Here is a 10,176-nt window from a genome sequence, read left to right on the forward strand (position 1 = left end):
GGGCTCGATTCAGACCGCTCGCTAGATGTGTACACTCGCACCCAGCTTATGCAAATCCGGCACACACCCAGCAAGGCAGGCGATCGCACGGCAAGGCATTATCATGCCCACTATGTATTGGCGTGCGACCGCTTTGTGTATGCAGATGCCCACCAGCCTGTCTTAAGACGCCCACTTGCGCACGTCATCTCCAGGAAGTGTATGCAACCATCGGTACATCGGGTACCATCAGAAGCGAACGCAGCACTTGTGGTTGACTGTACCCTGCCACAAGCAGTGCGAGCACTTCAGTGTGAAATATAACCAGGTGACGTGTACTATGACGCTGCCTGTTAATTATGCACGCCTCCGAAACGGCGTTAAGACGCTCAGACAAGCCTGCATTCACACCTCTACTCCCCCATTACTAGAGTCCAGCCCGTCACCACCCACACACGGCCTCTCCTGTCACTCACTCTGCCGGGCTGTCTATGCGCAGCGAGCGTACGCTTCCCGATCGCTCTGACTAGTTCGCACATGCGCACAATGCAAACATCGGCAGCTACACACAAAACGCTTCCTAGCGAGCGGGTCTGAATCAGGTCCAATATCTCTTAAAACTCTATATAATGTGGTAATTGTGCATATTACAATAGTAGGAATAATTTGTTCATTCCAGATACTGTGAATAATTATGAGACACCATAGCATATAAACAGAAGGCCAGTAACACTATTACAATTATTGCATGTTCAATGAATTGCTCTTAATATTTCACTGGAGAGGCATTCAAATAATTTTTAATATAAATAATAAAGTTACATTTTATGATATTTTCTTACAGTGCGCCAAACAAAAATACACACCTTTTTCTGTTTTTGTGTATACACCCGGGAATTCGGCCGGCAGGTCTCAGATAAGCTGAGAGACGTATCTTGTGTTTTATAAACTAATGGAGCGTACACACGGTCAGATTTGTCAGACTTGTCAGATTTGTCAGATGAACGATTGAACGATTAAACGATCTGAACGATTTGAACGATTTTACCAAAGTTTTGAACGATTTGAACGATTTGAACGATTGAACGATTTTTGACTGCATTAAAATGAATGGAATCGTCCAAGTCTGACTGCAAACCCATCAGATGTCAGATATCGTTATCTGACAAACGGGAACGCGCATCGTTGATCGTCCATCGTTCAGGCATGTCAGATATGAACGATTTTCCTTCAGATATGAACGACTGAACGATTTTTAAATCGTTATCGTCCATATCTGAAGAAAAAATCTGATCGTGTGTATGCACCATTATACATACTTCACATGAGTGACCAAGGTCTCTACTACATCTCTCTTGTCTATTTATAGGTCCTTATTGAGAAGAACGGTTTCACCTGTGTTTTATTTAAGAATTAGTTTCAACTTTTAGGAGTATATTTACTAAAGTGAGAGTTTTTAGAAGTGGAGCTGTTGCCCATAGCAACCAGAGTCTACTTAACATTTATCTAGCACCTTCTAGAAGATAATAGCTAGAATCTGATTGGTTGCTATGGGCAACATCTCCACTTCTAAAAACTTGCACTTTAGTAAATATACCCATTAGACGTATTCATTATACTACATTATCGTATAGGCTAAAATAAATCTGGTTTGTTGCTCATCAGTGTCAGCTTTCATTCCGAAACCCCAGAGATTATCCAGCAAATTAAACCCCGGTCTCTAACACGTGTCCAGCGAAGCTCGATGTGCATCCCTGACCAGTCTGTGCGTCTTGGCAAAGTCTTCTCCCCAGAGCATCACGCGAAAAGCTTATTCAATGTCATCATCACTATAAGGCAGTGGTTCCCAAACTGTGCACCTTGGCTCCTTGAGTGCCGCAGTGCACTTATAGGGGTTTCGCGGCCAGGAGATCCTGTCTGCTACCCAGGGGGCCGCCTCACCGCCAGCACAATGTATTTAGTTTTTCAGCTGTATGGCTGCCTGCCACGTGGCTGTGGGGGAGGGGGAAGATGAGGCCGATTACCCAATAAATGACATTGAAAGCTTGATCGGTGCCTACATGTGGAGGTGTGGCGTGGGCGGAGCAGGAGCTGTGAGTGCCAATAAAGAGTGAGGGTGTGCTCCGGCAGTGATGGTTTGACCTGTCCACTCCTCATCTTTCTCCCCAATGCAGCTTCCTATCAGGATGCGGAACTACGAACAAAATTATATTGTTATTTCATATGTGTGATAATATATACACAGTATTGTTATTACATACATGATCACATATATACACAGTATTGTAATGTCATACATGTGATAATATATACACAGTATTGTTATTTCATGTACTTACTCACTACATACAGACTAACTTATAGATGTTGTGATAGAAGCACTGGAGAAGTCTGGGATGGCATATATGTGTGTCCCAGATTCCTATCATATGTGTTTTAAAAACCCCAGGAAAAGTCTGTTGTGCCAAACAAGGCCAGAAGTGTCGGCTTTTGGTAAAAGCCGGATAATGGGTCGTAGGGGTGTGGATGTGAGAAGAGAAGGGAGGGCTCCATCCACAGGCCATTTCAGGTATTGGGTCTCAGTGTGAGAGCAGGCTGATTAGTAGTTGCACTTGCAAGTGGTTCATATAGCTGTGTTAAGGTTTTGGTTCAGTGTCTCACATACCTGAGGAGAACAGACACTGAGGTTTGTTCAGAGACACTGTGATAGTTGAAAGTGCTGTGTTTGTGGTAAGGCAGTAGGCCCTGCCACTTGTAGAGAGGGAATAACCTGTCTAGTTAGTGCCCAGATGGGCTAGGATTTATTTTTGTTTTGTTTATTTTGTTGTTTATATTGCACAATAAAACTGGTTCCGACCAGCTTGCACAAAAACCCTGGACTGGTGTGCTGTTTCCTGGCTGCTGTGTGCAAGGAGGTGTCCATCTACCCCAGGAGAGGGACCCCGTACCCCGACTATATCACAATGTATTATAAAATCAGTCTGAAGTATAGAAATTTTATTTTCTTGTTCATCGTATGGGGGACACTTGGGATTTCCCAAAGCTGTCCCTGAGGGAAGGGTCACTGAGAAGCCATGGTGTGCACCACCCTACATCTGAAACTGGCATCTTGGGTAACAAAAGTATTAAATATGTAGATGGGTAGATGTTAGAAGTGAGTAATTGATAACCAAGGTCTGGGCTACCTGCAGAACATGAGCCTGCAGCAGGTCTGAATCATTCATCTTGATAAGCAGATCTTTCAGGTAAGGACCTGGACCTGAGAAGGACAACCAACACTTCCTGGCTATGTGTGACCATTTTTGGGACTGTAGTCAGGCTGAAAGAGGGGACCTGAAACTGACGGAGCAGAATGGCAAACATGAGGAGACACCAGTGTCCCTCCTAGATTGGAAACACAAGTCCATATCCTTGTTGTCCATGGACACCAATAACTCATCTTAATCTATGCTGTTGATAAATGAACAAAAGGGCTCCCCCTTGGATCTGTCCAGCTGCAACTGGATTAAGGATTCCATGATCTAAAGGAATCGAAAGGAGCCAATTGGTTTTTGGATGAGGAATCTCTTATAATGGTCCATGAATGGAATGACACCTGCAGATTAAAATAGGAATTTAATGGCTTCACTTACTGCAGAACACTCCGATTGGTGATGGCATTACAAAGTTGATATTCATACCATGTATAATGCTTGATAGAATCTTGTAGTCTCAACTTGAATCCTTGAGGTGTATTAACATAACTTTCCCAAGTATCAAAGAACCTGGAGGTCAGTCGCTCCTTGTCCAGCCTGGTTTCGAGCCAATCCATTTTAAAAGTTATAGATACATTTTTCATCAGAAAGTGTTAAGTTAGGTGGAGCAGCTGTCATCCGAGTCTGTAATATGGACTTCCACTCTGAAGCTAATAACCAAAAGTATTTTTTTTTTCAACCATTAGAAACTGTTTGCCCTCTAACAAGGATGCCAAATATCACCCACTTACTTGTCAATGGGAAATAATTAACCCTACTGGCAGAGGCATACACTCTAACCTGCAGCCAAAAACATCTGAGAGGAGGACAGCCCCAAAAGTAATGAAGCAAACCCACCGCTAGCATGGGAATTTGACATACCCACCAATATTTGTGTAGGGAAAAAGAGCAACAAAAAGTGTCTTGCGTGAGAATTGAGGCTGGAAGCAGAGGAATACTGGAAACAAATGGGAAACATTGTAACCATTGGCTCATTCTGTAACAAACCTGTGTATGGTCAATGACAGTTCTCACAATGATATAATGAATGGGTATAGCTCGTTGAAGAGCAGGAGAGAAGTAATGGGTCTAATGAATTCTGCAAATCCCGGTCCAAGAGCCATCTAATGGATGTGCTTACACACTGCTGAGCTTGGAAACACGCAAGAGGGAAATTTCCAAGAGTTGGATATTCATCCACTGCCTGTGCAAAAGACAGAGGTCATCTAGATGTTTTGTCAATAAGTCATCCAATCGACGCTACTTTGTCATGTTACCATTTAGAAAAATGCTAAGCCATCTCACCATATAGGATCTAGGGATTGCCGAAATACAGACTTATGGGCATTAAGATGGTGATTATGACACTTTATGTGTGGTTCATATCTCCTGCAGATTCTAAGTCATGTTGGTGAAAAAAACTGATCACTGCAATCATTCAGGAAGTAGATGCATCATGTCCATGTAGCCAATCACGTACATACCTCAGTATGGCTTTGTGATTACAGTGGAGTACGTGTGGAAAGTTATACAGCTATAGCATAATTAAACTAGCTCTACACAAGTCAAAAGGAGATGCTTCAAACCCCCCCCCCCTGGCTCACCCAGATATCTGATATTAAGTTTAGTGAAGTATAATCAGTATATTGCCAAAGGCTAGTTAGGGAGTTGGCTACCTAAGTAGGTGATATGGTCCTTCACCCAGGTCAGAGGAAGAGCACTCCAAATTTGTCTTTCTACTTCAGGGTCCATAGGGTATCCACAGGATACCTTGGGGTATAGGTGTGACATCAGTCATCGGGCACCATAGAGTTAAGCTTTCAGCCTCCCAGGATGCACTAGGGTCCCCCTCCTATACCCGGCACCCGAGCCAAGGCACCTCAGTTTAGTTTGGTGCCCGGCCGGAGTCGGGTGCACCTGTTGGAGTGGGGGCTAGAAGAGCCCCTGAAGCTTTTTATTCATGCAGTTGTGGCTGCACATCTGGATGAACAGCATGGACAGACAGTCCTGACGTCCATGCTGTCTTCCCTACATCCCTGCCGGTACCAGAATGCCGGTACCGATCCGGGGATACTGGTGAGCATCTGGGGTCACAGCTAGCGGTGACCCCAGATGTTCCGGACCATGGCCGGATTCAAGGGGGACAGCAGGTAAGCAGCGGGGTCCCGCGGTGGGTCCCCGCTGTCACATGGTCCAGAGTCCCCAGGCAAGGGGCTCCCTGGGGACTGGCTGCAGCGTGGAGCCAGGTATTGAACCTGCGCTTCCACTACCCCCTGGGACAGCGGACCACAGCAGAGCGGTAGCGCTGCGGTGTCCCGGGGGTTAAATGCATGCCAGGGGAGCGCGCCTTCCCTGTCTCACAGCCGGCGCCTCCCCCGCTGCACACAGCCCTCTCTGCACACTTGCCGACTGGTGATGTAGCAGCGCTCCTCCCCCAGGCCAGCCTCCTCTCTGCTCCTCGGCGGCCATCTTTCCAACGCATGGTGAACGCTGCTGGAAGCGCTGGACGGAAGCATCGTGGTCTGGGTCCCCCTGCATACCTCTCCTCCGATTTGGGTCAGGTCTGTGTATGCTGCGCTGTGTCCTACCAGGCCCTGTGTCTGCGTAGTTGAGTGATCAGCGCTGTTAGTGCAGGAATTGATTTTTCTTTGCATTGTATGTGACTGTGCTAGTGCTGCTGCCTGTAACTTTTCTTCTGTCAGCTTTATTACTGTCCCTGTCCTTTCTGCTAAGCCCTTGCGGTGCGGTACTGCAGGGTGGTCTCTCACCTATTTAATATATAATTGGTGAGAGGGGTCACATACTTGGTGCCATCATGTCTGAAAGTGATTTTCCTCTCCGACTACAGTGTGCTACGTGTAAAGTACCGTTAGCGGAGGGGGAGGGTAGTGCGGAGGGCCTCTGCCGGCAGTGTTTGTCTATGGCGCGGCCTATTACGGTTACAGCACCGGTACAGGAGCTGCCCTGGGCTTGTTTCGCTCAGGCGCTTACAACCTTAGTGGGCCAGTTAGCTCCGCAGCCCGCGTTTCCGTCGATGGGTTTGTCCCAGCGGTCAGTGGTGTCGTCACCCATGCAGGGTTTCCCACGACAATTGGTGGTACCCCACAGTCTCCCTATTTCCCTGCTCCCGGTTTCTCAGGAGCCGGCGTGGGTTAACTCCCTGACGAGTTCTGTACAGCACTTGTCGGATGTGTTGCAAGGGGAGTCTGTGCGGCCACATAAACGGCTGGTGGCGTCTGTTGGCTCCTTATGAGGATGACGAGGGGACGTCTGATGATGGGGAGATTCTGGATCCTTATGATCAGGAACCTCTCCATACTAAGGATGCTGACGCTAAGTCCAAGGTATATATTCCTGGACTTATTCAGGCAGTCCGCACAGCCTTGGTGATTGAGGACGAAGTTCCCCCAGCGGCTAAATCCAAGTATGCCTTTTTTAAAGATGTGAAGGGCGATGCCACAGTCTTTCCTCTTTCGGGTCAGTTAGTGGACCATTTAGAGGAGGCGTGGAAACAGCCTGGCAAAAGATACCAGCCACAGAGGCGCCTGGCAGTGGCTTATTCATTCGCGGATAATTATTTTGCAAAGTGGGAATCCCCTCCACAGGTGGATTCTCACGTGACCCGTCTTGTCCGTAGTGCCACATTGCCGATGCCATCCATGTCCTCCCTTAAGGATGCTACGGACCGCAAGGTGGAGATCTGCCTGAAGTCCGCTTATTCCCTTGCGGGGGGGCAGCACGGCCGGCTATGGCCATTTGCTGGGTTGCCAGAGCGATGGAGCGCTGGGCGGATTCATTAGAGGCGTCTTTTGATTCCTACTGTCCGGCTGAACAGGCGGAGTTGATTGGTAATCTCCGTGATTCGGGCACTTATATCAACGAGGCGGCCTTAGACATTAGTACTCTGGTGTCTAGAATTTCTTCAGCAACGGTGGCTGCTTGTCGCACCTTGTGGCTGCGATCCTGGAAGGCGGACGCAGATTCCAAAAAGGGTTTGGAGGCGTTGCCATATACCGGAGAAGTTCTCTTCGGTCCGGATCTGGACAAGATTGTGGCCACGCTGGCGGCAGCCAAATCGGCTTGTCTCCCGTCGGCCGCTGCTCCTTCTGGTTCTGGACCATCGTCCTTTCGGTCTTATAGGGACCAGGGCAGGCCCAAACCAGTCTTTTCCTTGACAGGCTGGCCCTAAGAAATCGGCCAAGCCCCGGAAGCAGGCATGGAGTACCAGACGTCCAGCCCCTAAGCCAGATGACAAGCCTGCGGCCTGACGGTCCGGGCCTCCCTTTGGGGGATCCCAAAGTGGGAGGCCACCTGCTGCAGTTCGCCCAGTGTTGGTCGGTCACTACGACAGACACTTGGGTTCTCGAGGTGGTCTGCCACGGGTACGCCCTCTCTTTCCGGCACAGACCCCGGCTCGGTTCTTCACCACGGGTCTACCATCGGACCGGAACAAGGCTACAGAGCTGCGGAAGGTATTGCACACTATGCTCCAGGCTGGAGTTATAGTGCCTGTTCCATTCTCCCAGAGGGGCCAAGGTTTCTATTCAAATCTTTTTTTGGTACAGAAACCCAATGGGTCGTATCGTCCGATTCTCAACCTCAAGGCTCTCAACAAGTCTTTGTGGGTACCGAAGTTTCAGATGGAGACCCTACGGTCCATCATTCTGGCGCTGGAACCTGGGGACTACATGGTGTCATTGGACATACAGGACGCTTACCTGCATGTCCCTATTCTTTTGCGCCATCAACAGTTCCTCAGGTTTGCAATCCGCAGCAACCACTTCCAGTTTCGGGCGTTACCTTTTGGCCTGGCGACAGCACCACGTGTGTTCACCAAGGTGATGGCGGTCATGGCGGCTTCTCTGCGGCTGCAGGGAGTCCGCATGTTGCCGTACTTGGACGAACCTTTTATTGGTGGCAGGATCTCCAGAGCTCCTTCTACGCCACTTGGACCTGACCATTGCGCTACTGCAATGGCACGGCTGGCTAATCAACTGGCAGAAGTCCACTCTAATCCCGTCTCGGCGGATTCTGCACCTCTGAGCCTTATTGGACTCGGAACAGCAAAGGATCTTCGTGACGGGGGAAAAGATCTCTGCTTTACAGTCGAGGGTGCGCAGTTGTCTGCACAGCCGCCGGGTGTCTCTACACTCGGCGATGAGGTTACTGGGCTCCATGGTGTCGGTGTTCGACATGGTGGAATATGCCCAGTTTCACTCCAGACCTCTGCAGCACTTGATCCTGTCCAAGTGGAACAGGCTGCCTCAGTCTCTGAAGTCCCAGACGATTGTGCTCACCCCGGAGGTTTGTCTGTCCCTTGCCTGGTGGTTACAGACGACCATCTCAGCAAGGGACGTCCGTTCTGGGCTCCAAATTGGGTCCTGTTGACAACGGACGCCAGTCTTCGGGGCTGGGGAGCAGTTTCGGGTCCATACTTGTTCCAGGGCAGGTGGACGCCGACAGAAGCGGAGCTTCCAATCAATATCTTGGAACTCCGTGCGGTCTTCAATGCTCTCCAGCAGGCACATCGGGTTCTCCAGGGTCGTCCGGTACAGGTCCAGTCGGACGCTACCGCCGTGGCCTACATAAACAGGCAAGGAGGAACCCGAAGCCGGGCGGCTCTCGTGGAGGTCTCTCGGATCCTGATATGGGCGGAGCGCAAGCTTCCGGCCATATCAGCGGTCTTCATCCCGGGAGTGCTAAATTGGGAGGCGGACTTTCTAAGTCGCCAGGACGTTCATCCGGGGGAATGGTCCCTGCACCCGGACGTTTTTCAACTGCTGGTGGACAGATGGGGTCTTCCAGAGATCGACTTCATGGCGTCCCGGCACAACAACAAGTTGCCGGTGTACGGGTCTCGCACAAGAGACGAAGGGGCGTCTCTGGTGGATGCTCTGTCCGTCCGGTGGACATTCCGGTTCGCATACCTGTTCCCTCCGGTCTCCCTTCTTCCATGGGTAATCTGGAAATTCAAACAGGAAGGAGGGACGCTCCTGTTGATAGCTCCCGCGTGGCCCAGACGGCACTGGTTCTCAGACCTTCAGGGTCTGTCCATGGACAGTCCTCTGCGGTTGCCGCTACGACCGGACCTTCTGTCACAGGGTCCTTGTCTTCACCCGGACCTGACTCGGCTGTCTTTGACGGCGTGGCTGTTGAGACAGCCATGCTGAGGTCCAGGGGGTTTTCCAGCTCTGTGGTGCATACCATGTTATGAGCTCGGAAGCCGTCTTCCGCGAGGATATACCATCGCGTGTGGCATACGTTCTTCCAGTGGTGTCGACTGAGAGGTTATGCACCGCGGGACTTTCGTCTGTCTCGGATACTCGCCTTCCTACAAGCGGGACTAGATCATGGGCTTCGCCTTGCTTCTTTGAAGGTACAGGTTTCGGCCCTGTCTGGTTTCACCGTAGGATTGCTACAATCCCGGATGTGCGCACCTTTATGCAAGGTGTTCTCCGCATTCAGCCGCCCTTTGTTCCACCTGTGGCGCCTTGGGATTTGGCTGTGGTCCTGAGGGCTCTCCAGGGACCGCCGTTTGAACCACTGGGCTCAGTGGATCTTAAATGGCTAACAGCTAAGACTGTTTTCCTTCTGGCTATTGCTTCGGCCAGACGTGTTTCTGATTTAGGGGCTCTTTCTTGCAAACCCCCTTTCTTGGTTTTTCATGGGAACAGGGCAGTGCTCCGCACTCGGCCCGAGTTTCTTCCCAAAGTTGTTTCCCAGTTTCATGTTAACGAGGAAATCGTTGTTCCGGCCTTTAACTCACCTGGTCTTTCAGTGGGTGAGGCCTCTTTGGATGTCGTGCGGGCCTTAAGTTGACCGCACTTCTTCGTTTAGGAAGTCGGACGCCTTGTTTGTCCTCTATGGCTTCCGTAAAAAGGGTTGGCCTGCTTCAAAGCAAACTTTGGCGGCCTGGATCCGTATGGCTATTTCTGAAGCTTATCTTCATGAAGGCCTGCCGGTT

The sequence above is a fragment of the Taudactylus pleione genome, unplaced genomic scaffold (genome assembly GCF_031769625.1).
Source record: "Taudactylus pleione unplaced genomic scaffold, aTauple2 ptg000800l, whole genome shotgun sequence".
Classification (NCBI taxonomy): domain Eukaryota; kingdom Metazoa; phylum Chordata; class Amphibia; order Anura; family Myobatrachidae; genus Taudactylus; species Taudactylus pleione.